The sequence below is a fragment of the Heptranchias perlo genome, chromosome 17 (genome assembly GCF_035084215.1).
Source record: "Heptranchias perlo isolate sHepPer1 chromosome 17, sHepPer1.hap1, whole genome shotgun sequence".
NCBI lineage: Eukaryota > Metazoa > Chordata > Chondrichthyes > Hexanchiformes > Hexanchidae > Heptranchias > Heptranchias perlo.
The window spans coordinates 28,238,433-28,259,192 of NC_090341.1; the positions used below are offsets into that span (position 1 = coordinate 28,238,433).

Consider the following 20,760-nt stretch of genomic DNA (forward strand, 5'->3'; position numbering starts at 1 on the left):
GGGACTTTGTTCTGAACGACTCATGTATATTACACAATTTGTTATTGACTTTTCATTATTTTACTATTAGAACAAATGCACTAAATTCATATTTAAATTAATTTGGGGCACTCTACATAAAAGGCAAACAAATGTCTAATCCCACCAAGCACAATGATTTCCTTCACACATGACAGTCAGTATTACTGTTCAATTAATGAAACAGATGCATTTCAGTAAATAAAAGCTAACTACAAAGACAAGGATGAGTATTTCATATGAAATGAGCCAAAAGTGGGTTTGAAGTGGAGGAGGGCTAATTTCAGTGAGTTAAAAAGGAATCTTGCCCAGGTGGATAGGAAACAAAAATTGTGAGGTGAAACAGTTCTGCTGTGGGGAGGCAACTTCACCATCACCGAAGTAAAGGAGGTGGTGGGGGGTCGTCTCCTCGTAGCAGACGTAATGTACAAAAACGCCCCGGCTCTGAAGAGCGAGCGGCTGGCCATCTTCCAGCAGCTCCCACTGCTGCTGGCGACGTCCAAGCCGGTCATTCTCGGCGGTGACGTCAACTGCATCATCGATGCGGCTGGACGATCCGGCAGAGCCGACAGCAAACTGGACTCCACGTCCAAACTCCTGATGGAAGCGGTGAAAGATGCCAAGCTGTGCGACGTCTTCAGCAACCCTGCAGACGGAGCGGCGTGTCAATACACCTGGTCCAGACGGGTCCATCCGTTCCAGGATAGACTTCCTGTTTGTGTCCCTGAAGCTCAAGGTCAGATCCACCAAGGTCACACCGGTGTTCTTCTCTGACCACTGCCTCCTCCTGGCCGACTGTCACCTATAGGACGATCAGAGAGTGGGCAGGGGGACATGGAAGCTGAACGTGAAACTGTTGACCCCGGGAAACATTGAGGAACTGACGAGGGATTACAAAGGTTGGAGAACCGTAAAGCCCCTCTTTGATTCCCCAGTGCACTGGTGGGAAGCCATCAAGGTGAACATCAAGAGGTTCTTCATCCTCAAAGGTGTTCAGAAGGCGAGAGAGAGGCAGAGGGAAACGTCCCGACTCCAGAAAAGCATGCAGAATCTTCTCCTGCTGCAGTCGATGGGGATCGATGTCGGGGAGGAACTCAGAGAGGTGAAGGACCAGCAAGCCTCGCTCTTTGCCTCCGAGGCCTCCAAGATCATCTTCCGGTCCAGAGTCCGCTCCGTGGAGCAGGATGAGACTTGCTCGCGCTTCTTCTTCCAAAAGGTGCACAGAGAGAGCTCTGTGATCAGCAGCCTGAAGGAAGAGGACGGCTCGGTCACGTCCTCACAGCCCGACATACTGAGGATCTGCAAATCCTTTTATGCCGGACTCTACGACGCGAAGCCCACAGACAGCGCGGCCTCCCAGTCCTTCTTGTCGTCTATCACGGAGGTTCTAGACGACAGCAAGCGGGAGAGTCTGGATCACCCGCTAACTCTGGACGAACTGACAAAGGCCGTCCGTTCCTTCGAGAAGAGTAAGACTCCCGGAAGCGACGGCTTACCGGTGCAGTTGTACTCGGCTCTGTGGGACTGGATAGGCCCAGACCTGCTGGAAGTGTACGGGGGTATGCTCCTGGCAGGCAGCATATCAGACTCCATGAGGAAAGGCATCATCACCCTCATCTACAAGCGGAAGGGGGAGAGGGAAGAAATCAAAAATTGGCGACCCATCTCACTACTTAACGTGGACTACAAAATTCTGTCCAAGGTCATCGCCAATCGGGTCAAGTCAGCCCTGGAGGTGGTGATCCACCCCGATCAGACCTGCGCCGTACCCGGCAGGAAGATCTCTGATAGCCTGGCGCTACTCAGGGATACGATTGCCTACGTACAGGACAGGGGGGTGAACACCTGCCTGATCAGCCTGGACCAGGAGAAGGCCTTTGACAGAATATCCCACACGTACATGATGGACGTGCTCTCCAAAATGGGGTTTGGGGAGGGAATCCGCAATTGGATCCAACTGCTCTACACAAACATCAGTAGCGCAGTTTCAATCAACGGGTGGGAATCAGAAAGCTTTCCGATCAAAACTGGAGTCAGGCAGGGCTGTCCTCTCTCCTCAGTCTTGTTCGGGTGTTGCATCGAACCCTTTGCCGAGTCCATCAGGAGGGATGCGGGCATAAGAGGGGTGACGATCCCAGGCAGCGGAGGTACTCAGGTCAAGGCCTCCCTGTACATGGATGACGTCGCCATCTTTTGCTCGGATCAGCTCTCGGTCAGCAGATTGATGAGCATCTGTGACCAGTTCGAACTGGCCTCGGGGGCCAGGGTAAATCGTAGCAAGAGCGAGGCTATGTTCTTTGGGAACTGGACCGACCGATCCTTTGTCCCCTTCACTGTCAGGTCGGATTACCTGAAGGTGCTGGGGATCTGGTTCGGGGGGGCCGGGGCGTGCACCAAAAACTGGGAGGAGTGTATTTCCAAGGTTAAGCAGAAACTGGGACTGTGGGATCGACGATCCCTCTCAATCGTGGGCAAGAGCCTGGTCATCAGGTGCGAGATGCTCTCGGTGTTGCTGTACGTGGCGCAGGTCTGGCCCATACCTCGCTCCTGCGCCGCGACAGTCACCCGAGCCATCTTCCGCTTTGTCTGGAGATCAAAAATGGACCGTGTCCGCAGGGTCACGATGTACAAATCTCCAGAGAAAGGGGGGAAAGGCGTGCCCAACGTGGCCCTATCCTGAGGGCCACCTTTGTGTGCGGCTGCATCAAGCTGTGCATAGACCCTCGGTACGCAAACACAAAGTGTCACTACGTGCTGAGGTTCTACCTGTCCCCGGTGTTGAGAAGGATGGGCCTGGCCACGCTGCCACGGAACGCTCCGTCCAGTTGGACCGTTCCGCCTCACCTGTCCTTCGTGGAAAAGTTTGTGCAGAAAAACACTTTTGACCACAAGGCGATCAGCAAGTGGTCCGCACGTAACGTCCTCGAGACCCTGCGGGAAAAGGAGATGGTGGATCCTGTCGGTTGGTTCCCCGAGCAGACTGTCAATGTCATTTGGCAGAACGCCTCATCGCCAGAGCTTTCAAACAAGCACCAAGACCTAGCTTGGCTGGTGGTGAGAAGGGCCCTTCCCGTCAAATCCTTCATGTACTCATGGACTCTCAGCGCCACCGCGCGCTGTCCCAGAGGAGGCTGTGGTGGAGACGAGACCGTCACCCATCTCCTTCTGGAATGTGCCTTTGCAAAGAAGGTCTGGAGAGAGATGCAGTGGTATCTGTCCAGGTTCGTCCCGAGCAGTTCCGTAACACAGGACTCTGTGCTCTACGGGCTGTTCCCGGGGACGCACACTGAGACGGACATCAGCTGCTGCTGGAAGACCATCAACTCGGTGAAAGACGCCCTTTGGTCTGCCCGAAACTTGCTGGTCTTCCAGTACAAGGAGCTATCCTTGACCGAGTGTTGCAGACTGGCATATTCCAAGGTCCAGGACTACGTGCTGAGGGACGCCCTGAGGATGGGTGCGGCCGCCGCAAAGGCTATGTGGGGAAAGGCAACCATTTAGAGCCTTCCCGCCATTGTATACCGAGGGGCTGCAATCAGGGAATAACCCCCTCGGGCAGAATGTAAAATTCTAATTGATGTCATGTAACTGTAATAAATCTGTAATGAATCTGTAACGTACCTGTTATCAATAATCTGTATTGAGTGTATTGCAATGAAGCACCCGAGAGTGTCATGAACTGTAATTATGTCCAATGTGTTCATTGAACTGTACTTGATGTAACCTGCAAATTGTATAATCTGTATTGTGTACGTTTGGAATGTGATATGACAACTGTATTGTATGAACTGCTGCAAATTTTATGAATAAAGTATATTTTTTGAAAAAAAAAGGTGAAACAGTAATAGGACAAGGGCAGCAGGCACATGGGAACAACGCCACCTGCACATTCCCCTCCAAGTCACATACCACCCTGACTTGGAAATATATCGCCGTTCCTTCATCGTCGCTGGGTCAAAATCCTGGAACTCCCTAACAGCACTGTGGGAGAACCTTCACCACACTGACTGCAGCGGTTCAAGGCGGCGGCTCACCACCACCTTCTCAAGGGCAATTAGGGATGGGCAATAAATGGGTGGCCTTCAAGGAGGAGTTGGGTCGGGTATAGAGTAGACACATTACTATGAGGGGGAAAGGAAGGGCATCCAAAGCTAAAGCTCCCTGGATGACTAAAGATATAATGATTAAAATGAAACAGAAAAATGGGGTTTATGACAAATGTAAGGTTCATAATACTGTAGAGAACCAGCCTGATTACATAAAGTACAGAGGAGATCTAAAAAAAGGGAATGAGAGAGGCAAAGAGAGAGTATGAGAATAGATTGGTGGCCAACATAAAAGGGAATCCAAAAGTCTTCAATAAACATACAAATAGTAAAAGGGTTGTCAAGGAAAGGTGGGACCGATTAGGGACAAAACAGATCTTCTTGTGGAGGCAGAGGGCATGGCTGAGGCACTAAATGAATACTTCGCATCCGTCTTCACTAGGATGCTGCCATTGTAGCAGTAAAGGAAGAGGAAGCAGCGATATTGGATAGGATAAAAATAGATAAAGAGGAGGTAATTAAAAGATTGGCAGTACTCAAAGTAGAAAAGTCACCTGATCTGGGGATGCACCCTAGGTTACTGAGGAAAGCAAGGGTGGAAATTGCAGAGGCTCTGGCCACAATCTTCCAGTCCTTCTTAGACACCCCTATTCAAAAAAGGGGAGGGGTAAACCCGGCAATTGGAGGCCAGTCAGCCTAATGTCGGTGGTGGGGAAACTTTGAGAGACAATAATCCAGCACAAAATTACTTGGCACTTGGAAAAGTATGGGCTAATAAATGAAAGTCAGCACAGATTTGTTAAAGGAAAATCGTGTTTGACTAACTTGATTGAGTTCTTTGATGAAGTAATGGAAGGGTTGATGAGGGTAGTGCGGTTGATGTTGTGTACATGGACATTCAAAAGTCATTTGATAAAGTGCACATAATAAACTTGTTAGCAAAATTAAAGCCCATGGGATTGAAGGGAGAGTGGCAGCATGGATACAAAATTGCCTAAGGGACAGAAAGCAGAGAGTAGTGGTGAATGGTTGTTTTTCAGACTGAACGGCAGTATACAGTGGTGTTCCCCAGGGGTCAGTATTAGGACCACTGCTCCTTTTGATATATATTAATGATCTGGACTTGGGTACAGAGAGTATCATTTCAAAGTTTACAGATGACACAAAATTCAGAAATGTAATAAACAATGTGGAGGATAGTAAAAGACTTAAGGGGCACACAGACAGATTGGTGAAGTGGGCAGAAACATGGCAGATGAAATTTAACGCATAGAAGTGTGAAGTGATACATTTTGGTAAGAAGGATGAGGAGAGGCAATATAAACTAAATGGTGTAATTTTAAAGGGCATGCAGGAACAGAGAGACCTGGGGGTGCACATACACAAATCTTTGAAGGTGGCAGGACAAGTTGAGAAGGCTGTTAAAAAAGCATACGGGATCCATGGCTTTATTAATAAATGCATAAAGTACAAAAGCAAGGAAGCTATTCTAAACCTTTATAAAACTCTGGTTAGGTCTCAGCTGAAGTATTGTGTTCAATTCTGGGCACCACACTTTAGGAAGGATGTCAAGGTCTTAGAGAGGGTGCAGAAGAGATGTACTAGAATGTTACCAGGGATGTGGAGAGACTGGAGAAGCTCGAGTTACTCTCCTTAGAACAGAGAAGGTTAAGGGGAGATTTGATAGAGGTGTTCAAAATCATGAATGGTTTTTATAGAGTAAATAAGGAGAAATTGTTTCCAGTGGCAGAAGGGTGTGTAACCAGAGGACACAGATTCAAGGTGATCGGCAAAAGAGCCAGAGGCAACATGAGGGAATATTTTTTCACGCAGCGAGTTGTTATGATTGGGAATGCACTGCCTGAAAGGGTGGTGGAAACAGAGTCAATAATAACTTTCAAAAGGGAATTAAATAAATACTTGAAGGGAAAAAAATTACAGGGCTATGGGGAAAGAGCAGGGGAATGGAAATAATTGGACAGCTCTTTTAAGGAGCCGGCACAGGCACGATGGGCTGAATGGCCTCCTCCTGTGCTGTATCTACTACGGTACTATGATGACTGATCTGAATTTTATGAACTAGAATATATTTTATAAGTAATGGAAAATGATGTATTACTCTGTGATTCAATTTGTTGGAGACAAAAGAAAGACAAACAAGAGATAACAAGCCATTTTAATAGCACGAAAAAAGGATATTCAATTGATAAGTATGAAATACAAAATTTATTGCACAAGAGAGGGAGACCTAATAACTTGAGAGACCAAGTGAGTCATCGTGGACTTCTTCACTTGGGTTAAATTCTGTTCTGAAAACTTATCCATGAAGTTTTCTAGTTATACTAAGGGTTAGATCTTGAGGCTGTCCGCTGGTTGGAAAGAGGGCAGTAGCACCCCGAAAATCATGGTGAGGAACTCACTGCCCCATTCCCACTGACGTTGTGGCTGTCGCCATTTTGCCGGGGTCCTGATCATAGGCAGCTGCCTGAAGTAGGTGTTGAGCTGGTTTAATTTCTTAAATCAGGGTCCTATGACGTCAACAGGATCCCAATGCTATTTTGGGAATGAACAGGGGAATTGTTGCTGATGGGTGGCCCTGCTCAGTAATACTAGGTGGTAGTGGCTGGAATCGGCAATTGGGGGGGCTATTTAAACGGGCACTCACTTGCAAATGATCACTTGTTAAGAATTTGTCTGAAACTGATTTGGGATTGTATTGGAGCATTGTGAAAGTGACGTGTATATTTTTTCTTAGAGTCAACTGCAACTTTTTGCTCGAATTCCTTTGACATCAGGGAGGGTCTGGGAAGTCAGCAAGATTCAGGCTGCTCAACTGTGGGAGGAGGAGTAGATGGGGCAAGAAGAGTAGCAGCAGCAAGAACATGCTGCAGCTGAGTAGCTGTATTGAGGGCAGTCCATAGAAGGGGTGCTGCTCGCATGTGTCCCTGCCCTCAACACAGGCACTTACAGACCTAGGATTTCTTTTCTCCCACTGATTAAGCAGCAGGCTCAGGTTTTCTAACTGTTGCAGACCTGTGCAGCCTCATTCAGGAGGACCTGCAGCCTACTCTGCCAGCTGGCCAGACTCTGCCTGTGGCACTGAAGTTCACCACTGCCCTCAACTTCCACGCCTTGGGCTCATTTCTGGTTGCAGTGGGGGACATAGCTCACCTGAGTCAATCAGCAGTCCATGCCTTCATCTAATGTGTCACTTATTGTGAAGGTGTAAGAAAAGCACTACACAAGCTTTCTATATTATTATAAACCTAAGCTACATTATTATAAACCTTATGTTGAAGTAAAATACTTGCTGGTTTAGATGTTGATAGCTGTGAACAGAGAAGGGTTGTCTGTCTTTATCAAAACAAGCTTTTTACGACCTTGTGAAAGAGAAAGCTCCTTTGGCAATTAAGCACCTGGCGCCATCCTTGCTCATTAGTTAGGAAGGGAAGTTGTCCCTAGCTATGTTATGCTTTGCTTGAAGATGAAGGTTAGTGCCATCCTTGAGGCCACTAATCATTAGGGAAGTGGTAGCATCACAGGTGGAAGGTACAAGGAGTCACCCAGAGGTATGTCATACTTGGTGTGAAGATAAGGCATTAATAGAGGGTTGTTAGTGGCTGTTGGAATCAGAAAGGAGTGTTGCTATGCCAGATGATGGGTGGGAGTACTGATAGCCACCCCCCCACCTTTCAGACAGAGAGTAGCTGATTGATGGGAAGCTTATACAGACATACAGCGATTATTGTCTTTAAAACATATATAAGTGAGGTGCTTTTCGGAAACTATCCAGAATGTTCTCGGGGCAAGGCTGGACGCCCATTAATTAGGCCTTTGGTGGTGCACTCTGGGATCTGTGGTTTTGTGAACAATAAGCCAGGTTGTATCAATCTAACCAGCACGTTTAATTGTACTATTGTATTTTAAACATCTTTGCTACTTGTTATAACTTCTTAAAGCTCTTATACTTTGGCACCAACATCCTCACAGCCTTTATTCAAGGACAAGAACAGTCTAAATAAAAGGCATATTGGCATATATATATTTTTACTTACAGAAGGCAAACCACTACAACAAGTTCCCTATGGAGGCTGTGAGCCAACATGAACGAGCCGGGGGATTTGCGTCAGTTGCTGGGTTTCCCCAAGTGCGGGCAGCAATTAACTGCATACGTGATCATAAGCCTGGACCATTTCTCAATAGGAAAGGGTATCACTCCATTAATGTTCAGTTGATCTGTGATCACTGGCTAAAAATAATGCAGGTGTATGTCCGCTTTCCAGGGAGTAGCCAGTTCACTCTGCGACAGTCCAATTATCTCCCCACAATTTAAGGAAGACGACCAGGTCACAGGATGGCTATTGAGTGACAAGGAGTACCGATTGCTGACATGAATAATGACATCTGTACTGTACCCTCGCACCCTGGATGAATCACGGTACAATCAGACTCATGGCATCACCAGGTCAATCACGGAGCAAGCAATTGTTGTCCTCAAATTACATTTTAGATGCCTTGACAGCAGGAAACATTGTCAGACGAACAAGGGCCTGAGGATGGAGAAGATGGGGAAGAAGCTGCAGGAAGACCCTCGCAGCCAGCGGCAATAGCTCACTGGACAACAATTCCACTAGACATAAAATAACCCCTTCAACTAATCCCCACATTAACAGTCCTCAAAACCAAATTATCAAGTCCATCTACACTACAAAACATCCTTCAGACACTGACCACCATTTACACAGATACCCACTGTCATTGCTGGCTCAGTACTTTATAAAAACCCACAGTTCAAACAAACTTGCAACTTGGTCACGCGTGACTTTTTAATAATTAAAACAACTGCAGTTACACAATGTTATAACGCAAGTGTTACCCTATGGTGATCAACTGATTTTCTATCTATTCTACTGCTTTTACAAGGTGTTTCCTCAGTAGATTGCGCTTGGGTGGTGGAAGGCTGCCGATGCTCAGATGCTCTTGGTCAGCGGCCTCTAGGAGCTTGCTGCCTTGAGGCCAACTGAAGGCTTCAACATCTCAGTTGTGTCAGGGTAGTTTGATCCAGTTAGCCTTCATGCACCATGGCGGCCATTGGTTGAGTGGGTGATGAGGGAGCAGATGTGTTATCCTCAGAGAGGACAACATGTGCCACTCCCATTGGGCCACTGCTTCTCCCATGCGGCTGCGGCTCATCATTTTCACATCAGCAGGAGAGCAGACTGTAAGAAATCAGAGACTTTTGAAATCTATTTCAGAGTTCCACCAGCCTTTTGAAGCCAGCAGAAACTGTGGATTCCAAAGCCTGAATGATATCAGTCTGAGCTTTGATCGAAGCTGCAAAAGCTGATGACACAGACTTCTGTGCAGCGGTCCTGGCTGCAGCATCCACAGAGGTAACCACATACTCCATTGCAGATGGCACTGGCCAGAATACTGTACTCCTCCAAACTCTCAGGCATGCTGTGGCCTCCTAGGCAGGCAACCAAAATACCTAAAACAACCAACTGCACATCTAGCAGTTTCCTTTTGTAGGCTGGGCCTCTAAAGTCTGTATCTCCATCCTCCACAGCTAGGACCTGGGCCTGCCCTCTAGCAAGCTGTGTCCGAGGCTTTCCTTTCCACTACCTCCTGCTCCTGTTCACTTTTGATGTGTGAATCCCCTTGTGCAATCCCTCACTATCTATCCCAACAGGGATGCCAATTTCTGTGCTGGTGCTTGTGAGAAATAAAGCGAGTGACAGTGTTTCTTCTAGAGAGTCATCCCCCTCCAAGCCTTCGCTTGTAGGGTCCAAGTGATGGGAAGAACCAAGAGAAGGGGAAAAGGGACAAGGGTTGGCGTGGCAGGAAACGTTTATGTAGCAGCAGATGACTGGCAATGCTGAATAGCACTAGGGTGCCACACAGCCTACATATATGATTGCTAGAAGAAAGAGACAGTGACATTTTAAAAAAGCAGACATCCTGATAAATTCTGCCTCCATCGCCTATGCTCCTCGAGCTTCCTTCACCAATCTTTCAGTGGAGGCCTCAAACAGGCGTTAGGCCCCTTATTTGCATATGCCTGTTTCAGGTGTGGGCACTGCATGCCGATTTTTTTGGTCTTGACCAATATAGTGTGCTTGGGGCGTGGGGAAAAAGAACTGCTGTGGAAAGGTGTAATACATAGAAATGGAGACATGAATCTCACCCTTCCTCTAACAATGGGCCCCTCTTGTGATCTGAACTGGATATCGTGTCTTTCTCACGTACCCTTACGTGCGCTTCTCCAAACTTTCCGAAGATGGATTGAAACACTTGGTGAGACGAAGCCAGATATGAATCATTAAGCTGCCTTAGTTCACAAACAGCCTAATAATCAAGGAAAATTCCACTTCCCTGAAAAATAGGAACAAACAATGAACCACAGGCCCTCTGCCTTTTGTGGACTAACTTACTTGTTTTGGCATTACCTTTCTCTCTAGCCTACTTCTAAGTAGAAAAACTGATCTTGTGCTCTTAAAGCTTCCAGCTCTGACATCCAAGCCTAAGCCTTCCAGCCAGGGGGTGTGCTGTGACCCTGACTTCCTCCCTATTAATGATTCAACAGTAGGCCTAACAATTAAATTCAATTAACTAACATCCCACTTTAAGGAAAACATCTCCTGCCATTCTCAAAATGAATGGGGGCATCTTGGTTAATAACCTGGGATGAAAGAATTTATTCTCATTATGTCAGTTTGAAATAGACTGTGAGCTGTAACATTCCACAAACTAGCCCATTTGGCTTTAATACACATCTTAAATGCCTATAGCCTGTGGCCTTTTAAAAAAAATGTGTAAATTCACTTTGTTTTAAAACACTACACTGAAACAGAACTCAATCCTATCCATGAAGAAAAATGTCATCAAAAATCTGCTTTGGTGATGTTGGTTGGGGGATAAATGTTGGCTTGGACAACGGGAGAACTTCCCCACTTTTCTTCAAATAATGCCATAGGATCTTTTATGTCCATTTGAGCAGGCAGATAGGGCCTCAGTTTAACTTAATTCGAAAGATGGCACCTCCAGCAATGCAGAGCTCCCTCAGTCAGCCTAGATTATGTGCTCAAGTATTGGAGTGGGACTTGGACTATAACCTTCTGATTCAGAGCCAAATGCGCTATCACAGGGCCTACCTGACGCTTACAACAGACACTTAAATTTGCTTTATGAAAGCCTACAGCTACCTCATAGCACTTTTTACAGCTCTCCACGTATAGAAAGGCATCTCAAAACTTTTTACAAAACGAAGGAAAAAAGGTGGACGGTGAGCAGGAGGGAGAAAGGGAAAACACAGGAAAAGGAATTACACTACCAGCAAAAAGCATCCGGACATCAATCTTGAGACTGCAACACCCTTCCCTCCGCACCCCCCCCCCCCCACGCAATCCCCCCCACCCCGCCTCCGCCACCCCCAAGAGAAAAACTGGTCACACACCAGTGCACTATTTTCACTTAACACACTCTGCCTCTCAAGTAGATAAACATAGAAACAGGAAAAAAGAGCTATGGCTTCAATTCGATTTCAGTCTCAGTCTACAATGTAGCAAATGATTTGACATCAATGGTAGTGGATGATTAAAAAGTAAAAAATTCAAAAGTGTCATTTTTTTTTAACAGAGTTAGAGAAATACTACTCCATAGTCCTGAAGGGTTAATTAAGTTGTAGCTTATTTTATCAAAATTCTTTTCATGTGAATGGGTGAATAAGTAATGTTTTATTGCTATATTCCATTTGATATTGCCTTACCCATGGCAATGAAAAACCCAGCCTGCCTGATAAGAAAATATGTAAATCACCTAGTAATTGCAATATTGCAGAAAACAAGATGAATGCAAGAATAATCACCTACATACCTATTTAATCTTTCAAAACAGATTTATGTCTTAACTTCTAATTGTGCAGTAACATTTTAATGAACATTTCAACAATGAATATATAAAGCTGACAAATTCCAACCAATGTTTGTTCATCCATTTGCCTACCACACCCAGCAGAAAATGACCACAGTGTTAATGTTCTGATGAAAAATACTGTGTGGGCTTCTGACGCAAGCTGGTAACATTCAGCCATCTGCTAAAGGAATAAACTGTAATAAGCAACAAAAGGGACACTTGATGCAAAAAGAATCTACTAAATACAGATAATTGACTGATACATTTCTGTGGATTTTTACAACGTACAACATGTACAATCACAGGTGTTCAGTGGGAAGTTAGACATTTAGGAGGCCCTAGTTAGATCTTTGATTGGTACCTGCATTATTTAGCCACGAGTGCCAAAGATCAACAAGAGACTCGTTATAGGTCTGTCTTTTCGAAGTGCGGAGGAAGTACAGGGCATTGATCTACATATTCTATGTAAGAACATGCCATTTACAGACTCAGAGTGTTCAGAAAATACAGAGAGATGAAATACTTTCAGCTGTACTCAATCTGTATTGCAAAGAAATTAGATGTTTATTCTCAATGCTTGATTGCATGGATGGCAGCCAAAATTACTGCTGTAAAACTTTCATTTCATGGGATTTAGATTTCATGACTTTAAAATACCAACATATTTGTTGGATTTTAATTTATCTATCAATAAACTGCTAGTTTAAAAAAGAAAATGAATTCTGATGAAAAAAATATGAAAATAATTTCCAGTAAGTATAAAATTAAAGCATATTTACATCTCCACACAAATTAAGAATTTCCAGCACAATTAGCTCAGTTTAAGTGAATTCCAATAAGTGGATATTATGTAAAATGAAAGAAATTAAAATTCCGAAACCTTCTTACCTCAATACCTGTCCAATTTCATTGATAACTGAAGAACGTTAGCTACTCAGTCTTGATGAGTAAATACTTCTTTGCCCAGATTATAAAATTTAGGTTTCCAACCAAAACTACACATTCACCTTCTGCGAAATATACTGCATCACTTCTTTTAACCTAACAATTCATCAAACTGAAGGAGGTCAGAGCAATGACACTATAAGCTATTGTGTATTTTAGAAACCTTTCCATTACAATTAAATTAAAAGTAAACAGGAAATTGAATATTTTACTAACATTGATAGTGAGGAGGAAAGCTGTAGACTGCAGGAAGATAGCGATGGACTGGTCAGGTGGGCAGAAAAGTGGCAAATGGAATTCAATCTGGAGAAGTGTGAGGTAATGCATTTGGGGAGGTCAAACAAGGCAAGGGAGTACACAGTAAATGGGAGGATACTGAGAGGTGTAGAGGAAGAGAGGGACCTTGGAGTGCATGTCCACAGATCCCTGAAGGTAGCAGGACAGGTGGAAAAGGTGGTTAAGAGATACAGGATACTTTCCTTTATTAGCCGAGGCATAAAATATAAGCGCAGAGAGGTTATGCTAGAATTGTATAAAACACTAGTTAGGCCACAGCTTGAGTGCTGCGTACAGTTCTGGTCACCACATTACAGGAAAGATGTGATTGCACTGGAGAGGATACAGAGGGGATTTACAAGGATGTTGCCAGGACTGAAGAATTTTAGCTATGAGGACAGATTGGATAGGCTGGGGTTATTTTCTTTGGAACAAAGGAGGCTGAGGGGTGATTTAATTGAGGTGTATAAAATTATGAGGGGCCTAGATAGAGTGGATAGGAAGGACCTATTTCCCTTAGCAGAGAGGTCAATAGCCAGGGGGCATAGATTTAAAGTAATTGGTAGAAGGATTAGAGCTGAGGAGAAATGTTTTCACCCAGAGGGTGGCGGGGGTCTGGAACTCACTGCCTGAAAGTGCGGTCGAGGCAGAAAAACTCAACTCATTTAAAAAGTACTTGGATAAGCACTTGAAGTGCCGTGACCTACAAGGCTACGGACCAAGTGCTGGAAAGTGGGATTAGGCATGATAGCTCTTTTTCGGTCGGCACAGACACGAGGAGCTGAATGGCCTACTTCTGTGCCATTAATTTCTATGATTCTATGAAAGATAAGATTAGTAGGTTAACAGGAAGCCATTGAAACCTCCTACCCGTAACAATCACGTACAATAGAGAGTTATGTCATCTCAGATGCTCCAAGCAAACACGCACACCTTCGGTAGTTGGAATATCCCTTCCTGTTGCGCTTTACAAGATGATAGTTTCAAACATCAGGGCAGGGGAGGGGGGTGGCAGGTAGCTCTACTGGCCAACAGCAAACAGGGAGATGGATCAGGAATCAAGCCCCCAACTTTCTGTAGGACAGGGAATAGGAGAAAAAATACCCAGGTATCAGGGGTCAGCTGCTGAGGTCTGTTGGGAGAAAGGCAAGTAAGGCCCAGGCAGTTACCTTAACAATAGAGCCAACCAGGCCCAGAGTACACTTTGGTCTTATGCTAAGATTAAAAGCAAGTACATTTAGCCCGCTAATCGGGACAGGATGATGCAGTTTTGTTATTTATGAGAAGGAATGAGATTAAGTTGAAGTAAATGAGATTTTCTATTACTGTTACTCAATACGCTCTTGCTGACTGTAAAATAAAGAAGTTTAACAGTTCGTATCTGGCAGCTTAACAATTCGTTATTCAGTTTCCCAACCGAGAAGTGCCCATGAGAGCGCATAGAAAGGACATAGTAACCAGTTCAGATATCAAGGGGTACCACTGTTATATCCCTGGATCATGTTATTGAATAACTACATATTGGGCAGTACAAACGAGATCCTGAATGTAAGAGATGCAAGGTCTGCTTACTGGAGTGACCAGCACCACTGAGCCCCACAAAATAAATTCAAGCTTTGTAACAATTCACTAAATAAAATTAATAAGAAAACTCAACAGAAATAACAGGAAGAAAAACAATATGTTAATTGCATATTAATTATATAATTAATCGTAATTCATTGCAAAGTTCTGATTTAATAAGAGCACTTGAAGTGAAACTAACCTTTTAAATAAATTTGAATGCACGTTCATATTTGAAACAATTAACACAACTTTAATATGCTATCTAAGTTTTCAGCACATAATTTTAAAAAAATAATTTCTCGGTTTAAATGTTAACTAAACATATTATCAAATCTAGATTTATTTTGCAGGTGGATGAACAGAGATTTTCAGCACAGAAGCAACAGAGACAGCGTATTCTGACTTTTCTCTTAACAATTTATTCAAAGTCAAAGGGCAAGCATCTGGCTAAATGTAACAATTTTGAATTCTTTGGAATAAAATAAACAGACCCAAATGCAGTAGTTAACTGTGAACAGGAAAGATGCAGTTACTTGTCAATTTCCTATACTGGTTAATATTGTGATCAATGCCTTTTATGCATTTGGGAAGTTGGGTGTGTATTTTAGCTTCCTTGAGGACTGCAATGATGTCTGTGGGTCATGGTCTCAGCTCTCCCAAGAACTATACGGGTCGGTCCAAAATCTTAACACATCCTGATTACATCTCTACATTTTTGGTGTGAAACATGATGTGATTTTGTCACAGTAGATTTTCATGCTACTTTTGCTTCAATAAGAAAGAATTTGCATTTAAATCATGCCTTTCACAACCTCAGAATGCCTCAAAGCACTTCACTTTTAAAGTGTAGTCACTGCTGTAATGTAAGAAACGCAGCAGTCACTTTGAGCACAGCAACATCCCACAAACAGCAATGACATAAATGACCTGTTTATCTGTTTTAGATAATCTATTTGAATGATGTTGTTGAGAGATAAATGTTGGCCAGGGCACAGAGAACTCCCCTACTCTTCTTGGAATAGTGCCATGGGATCTTTTATGTCCACCTGAGGGGGCATGTGGTTTAACGTCTCATCTGAAAGATGGCACCTCCAACAGACTGAAGTGTCAGCCTAGATTATGTGCTTAAATCTCTGGAGTGGGGCTTGAACCAATGAGCTTCTGATCCAGAGTCAAGAGTGCTACCATCGAGCCAAGACTGACACCAGTAATTGAGGTCAGAGGACTAATGCACTTGTTGCAAAATTAAAGTATTGAACTAAACACACAGGGCCCGATATTACCAGGGCGGCGGGTTTGTGGCGGGGGGTCGATTGGTCGCGTGAGTCACGTGCCCGGTGAAATCAGTGTGCTCCGCGCGCAATCGCAGGCTGATTGGATCCACTTACTTGTTCTTCCGGGTTCCCCGCTGCTAAGCTGCGCGGCGGGTGGACTGCGCATGCGCAGTAAGGTCTGTCAGCTGGAGGAGCTCTATTTAAAGGGGCAGTCCTCCACTGACTGATGCTGCAAGAAATAGGAAAAATTACAGCATGGAGCAGCCCAGGGGGAAGGCTGCTCCCAGGTTTAATGATGCCTCACTCCAGGTATCATTGGATGGGGTGAGGAGGAGGGGGAGGACAGAGATCTTCCCCCCGGCGGGCGGGAGGAAGCGGCCTGCCTCTGCCACCAAGGCCTGAATCGAGGTGGCAGAGGAGGTCACCTGCACCACCAACATATTGCGCACCTGCATACAGTGCAGGAGGCGCTGCAATGACCTAAGTAGTAGGTCAGCCAAAGTGAGTACACTTACTCATTCCCCTACACTCCGTCTGCCACATCACCGCCCCCACCCCACATCTCCTTCTGCACAGCCAACACTACTCTGTCACATCACCCCTCACACCCACTCAAACCTCATCCTCATCTTACCTGAACTTACTCACCGCGCCAGTACTCATCCCGCCACTACCACTCAACCCAATCCTCATACAATCTCATGGCTCGATCTCATACTCACCCTCTCATGCATCTCTTTCATAGTCAGCCTCACTCAACCTGCCACTACCTGTGCTGCAGCCACAGGGCATGCATCATATATGTGCAGTAGGAAGCATAAGGCAAACGTGTCATGAGCATGAAGGGGATGCACAAGGGTATTTGAGGGTTTGTCATGGTTTTTACTTCTATTTAATTTCTGATCAACTCATATTACATATTATATTGGCACCACTACTGCCACGTCTTTGCAAATCTTGTCTGGTTTGTGCAATAATGCCCTTTCCTGAGGATCACAATGAAGACCCACAACTGATGCCACCCATTGTGTCACTGCAGAGTGGGTGTAGGTGTATTTGCAGGGCTCTTTTGTGCAGATGACTGAGAGACGTCGGCGATGTCCCCGGTGGCACCCTGGAAGGATGCGGTGGAGAAGTTGTTGAGGGCAGTGATGACTTTGACAGCGACAGGTAAGAAGATGGTGCTTGGGCCAGCAGGGAGCAGCTCAGCATCAAGGAGGCTGCAGATGTCCACGACTACATGTCGAGTGACTCTGAGCCTCCGTGTGCACTGCTGCTCAAAGAGGTCCAGGAAGCTGAGCCTTGGTCTGTGGACCCTTTGGCGAGGGTAGTGCCCTCTGCGACGCATCTCTCTCTGCGGTTGCCCTCCCTCCTGCTGTGCAGGTGGATGTGTCACAGCACTGTGTTATGGAGCTCCACGTGTTAGAGGTGGACGGCGTGGCCGGCGAGGCTGGTGATGCTGTTCACCCTCCGAGGAGGTCATGACTGCAGCTATGGTGGCCCCCATCCGGAAGATGTACATCTGAGGGGGTCCGCAAGGTAGGTACATGTGTCTGGACACCGGGGTAAGTGCGCAAGTTGGTGAATTTTATTGTTAGGAGGAGGGTGGTGGAGGCCAAACTTTGTCCAAAGTGACAGAGTGGCCTCCTGCAATGAGTGAGTGTCTCCCCCCACCCACCTGTCAAATGGACCTTTGCAGCTGCCACAGGCTGATGGCTGCAACATGTCCATTTGAACTGGGAGTGTTTCCCCCAGTACGGGAAACAGTCCCAGTTGTTTGCAAAATCCCACCCCTCCTAAAATATCAGGTCAATCAGGTCTGTAAACGACCTGAAATACCTAAATAAATACCTTATGTGGCACCCCGCTGGCTTTAATTGCCGGCGGAGTCCCACATGTGGGGGCTGCGCGTGCCTGTGAGCGCGTCAGTGGGAAACCCGGAAGTGGGCGGATTGGAGCCGGGCTCCAGACCCGCCCCGGGAATCGCCGATTTTCTTAGCCCCCCCACCACCAACGCACCCGATCGCGGGTGCTAAAATCGAGCCCACAGTGTCATTTTATTTGTTGAGGTGTAAATGTGGTAAATAAATTACATTCAAAAAATGAAGAAAATTATGCTGAAACCTCACTTTTTTTTCTCATCTGTTCACCCCCTCCACAACTTAGGTTCTTGCCACAGTCTGTATTATTAATGGGGATAGGTTTACTATGATTTGGCGTTGACTGACGTGCCAAAAAAAAGGTAATGTTGTTGAGGATTGATCCAGATAACAGTGGATAATAAAAGCCTGGGACTGTTTCAAATAACTGCCTTACGAATACAGTCTACAGAAACTTTTTTGACAAAAGCAAAATACAATACAGATACAGAAAATGCTGGAAGCACTCAGCAGGTCAGGCAGCAGAGTTAATGTTTCAGGCCAATGGTAGTTCTGATGAAAGGTTAACTCTGTTTCTCTCTCCACGGATGCTGCCTGACCTGTTGAGTGTTTCCAGCATTTTCTGTTTTTAGGAAACATTTTTGACATTGGCTCCTGAGGTGAGCTTTCACTTCATCAGATTCCCAATGGAGTTGTTTGCTGATATGTCCATTCACTGATATCATAGAAGTGATTTCCCCAACAGAGAGGGCAAACCAAAGTGATGGATTTCCAAAGAGATGGGGAGAGAAGCAGACTAACAAAGAAATGCCTTGATTTTGATTTTTATTTGGAAAGGGTACTTTATAATGATAATTCTCCCTTTCTTCCTCCTCCCCAATATTGACCATCTAATTTATATTTGGGTGGATGTTGAAGGGATTAAATTGATTCCACGAATATCAGTAGAGAGGTTGTGCTAGGTCGACCTCCAGTGATGAGAATGCCATCGATGAGCAGACCTGCAAGCTTAAAAGTTTACTTGCAGAATGCCATCAAACCCTTAAAGGAGGATTTGGTCAATGTTTCAAACATGATGCCTATCCTTTCTGATCTCCTTGAATTGTTTCCCACAAACATTTTCAGTACAAAAGATCACCAATTGGCCCACTGTGTCTGAGCCAGCTCCTTGCTAGACCAATCCAAAATTACACTTATTGACCTGCTCTTTCCCTGTAGCCTTGTATCATCATCTGCTCCAAATGTGTATAATATTCATCTCTTTCTCTCTTAAAAGGTGCAATGGTCTCTGCCTCAACTACTGCCTGTGGCATAGCTCCAACAATTCTCTACGTAAAGAAATTTCTCCTGGTCTCTCTCCTTATTCTTTTTAGTGACCCCCAATTTTAAATTAATGACCCCTTGTCATGACTCTCCAATTAGAGGAAAGAGTCTTTTTTTGTTCATATTGGAACCCTTCATGATTTTAAAACCTTTTAAAACTCCTGTTAACCTTCTCTGCTCCAGTGGAAAGAGTTCCAGTATCTCAAATCTCTTCAAAGTAGTCAAAGGAAAAGTGAGACTTATGGCCAGCTTATCACACTTCTTGGCCATGAAGTGACGTACCAACTGGCCATCTTGGTTTGTACCAACTCTTCAAGGTGCAGATATCCCAGTGAGCTATTGGTAGAATTCTTGCTATGTAACTATGATCAAAGGAACAGTGAGAAAAGGACTAATCATAGCTGATGCAGGTTTGCTTTTTTATGCTCATTAAGATAATGGATGTTCATGCTGAGCAGTTAAATGGTTTACCACTTTTTGGTTTCAGTGTCGTAAATCCAACACTCCCAGGCCAGGCAGAGCACAGGTGACATGCAAGATAAAAGGTCCATCTGCACTGCACGAACAGTGTGCCATAAAAATAAGTCTCAGAAAATCATCCTCCTTAAGGTTTGTAAGTAGGATTGCCTAAATGAGAACAGTTTTGTGTTATGGCATCTAGAAACTAAACTGGAATTGCTCAAAAGCTGTTCATTTAGGACACTTACAGGCAAGAGAGAGAAAAAAAACACTTCTCAGGCTGGGCTGAATTCATATTCAAGTCCAGAAGTAAGAACACTGTGTTAATCAACCATACCACCTCGTCTCATAATTGGTACAAATATTAAACCCACAGCATATCATATACAGACATTTTTATTATTAGTGTTCAAACTGACCTTTAATAATAATTTCAGAATACTTTATAACTGAATGTCATCAATGCTACAATGGGATAAAAACAGCTAAGGATTATGACCCCATGAAATACTCTGCTATGGTGCAAGAGAAAATCTCTTTAGAGACCATTGTTCCTTGCACTTACTCAGATCAAATGCCTACTTTAGCAATGTTAGTGGAGGATAATGAATGAAGAACAATTACTTTCTTGAAGCTTAAAACATGAAATTGTTTCCATCATATTTCACAGACCTTGAACAAATACTGGTTATGATTTGAATGTTAATACAGAACAGTATACCAAAACATATAAACTCAAAAACTAATAGCAGAATTCTTGCTCATTCAGAAACAAAGCACGGGCACCATTAATATGTGAATAGGTTTTTAGAATACATTGCTTTGTTGTACAGAGGAGCTTTTGAAGTCATAAAAGTTGTAATCAGATAGCTAGCGACAAAATCTCCAATTGTTAGCCTAACATAAGCACCAGTGTACATCATTTGTACAAAATGCACTGGAAAATTTGATTTTACATTTATAGATATAAAATAGAAAAGCTACAACAAACCTAGAAGAATGAATAGCATTACCACTGATCGAGCCACTCTTCTCCTTGCCACCAATACGTACACGCAA

At 44.6% G+C, this 20,760-nt stretch overlaps 1 protein-coding gene across 2 annotated transcripts in view; it reads right to left on the minus strand.

Annotated features, from left to right (window-relative positions):
• cfap20dc (CFAP20 domain containing) overlaps nt 1-20,760 on the minus strand; it is a 365,860-nt gene that overhangs the window by 135,397 nt on the left and 209,703 nt on the right. The window lies entirely within an intron of this gene.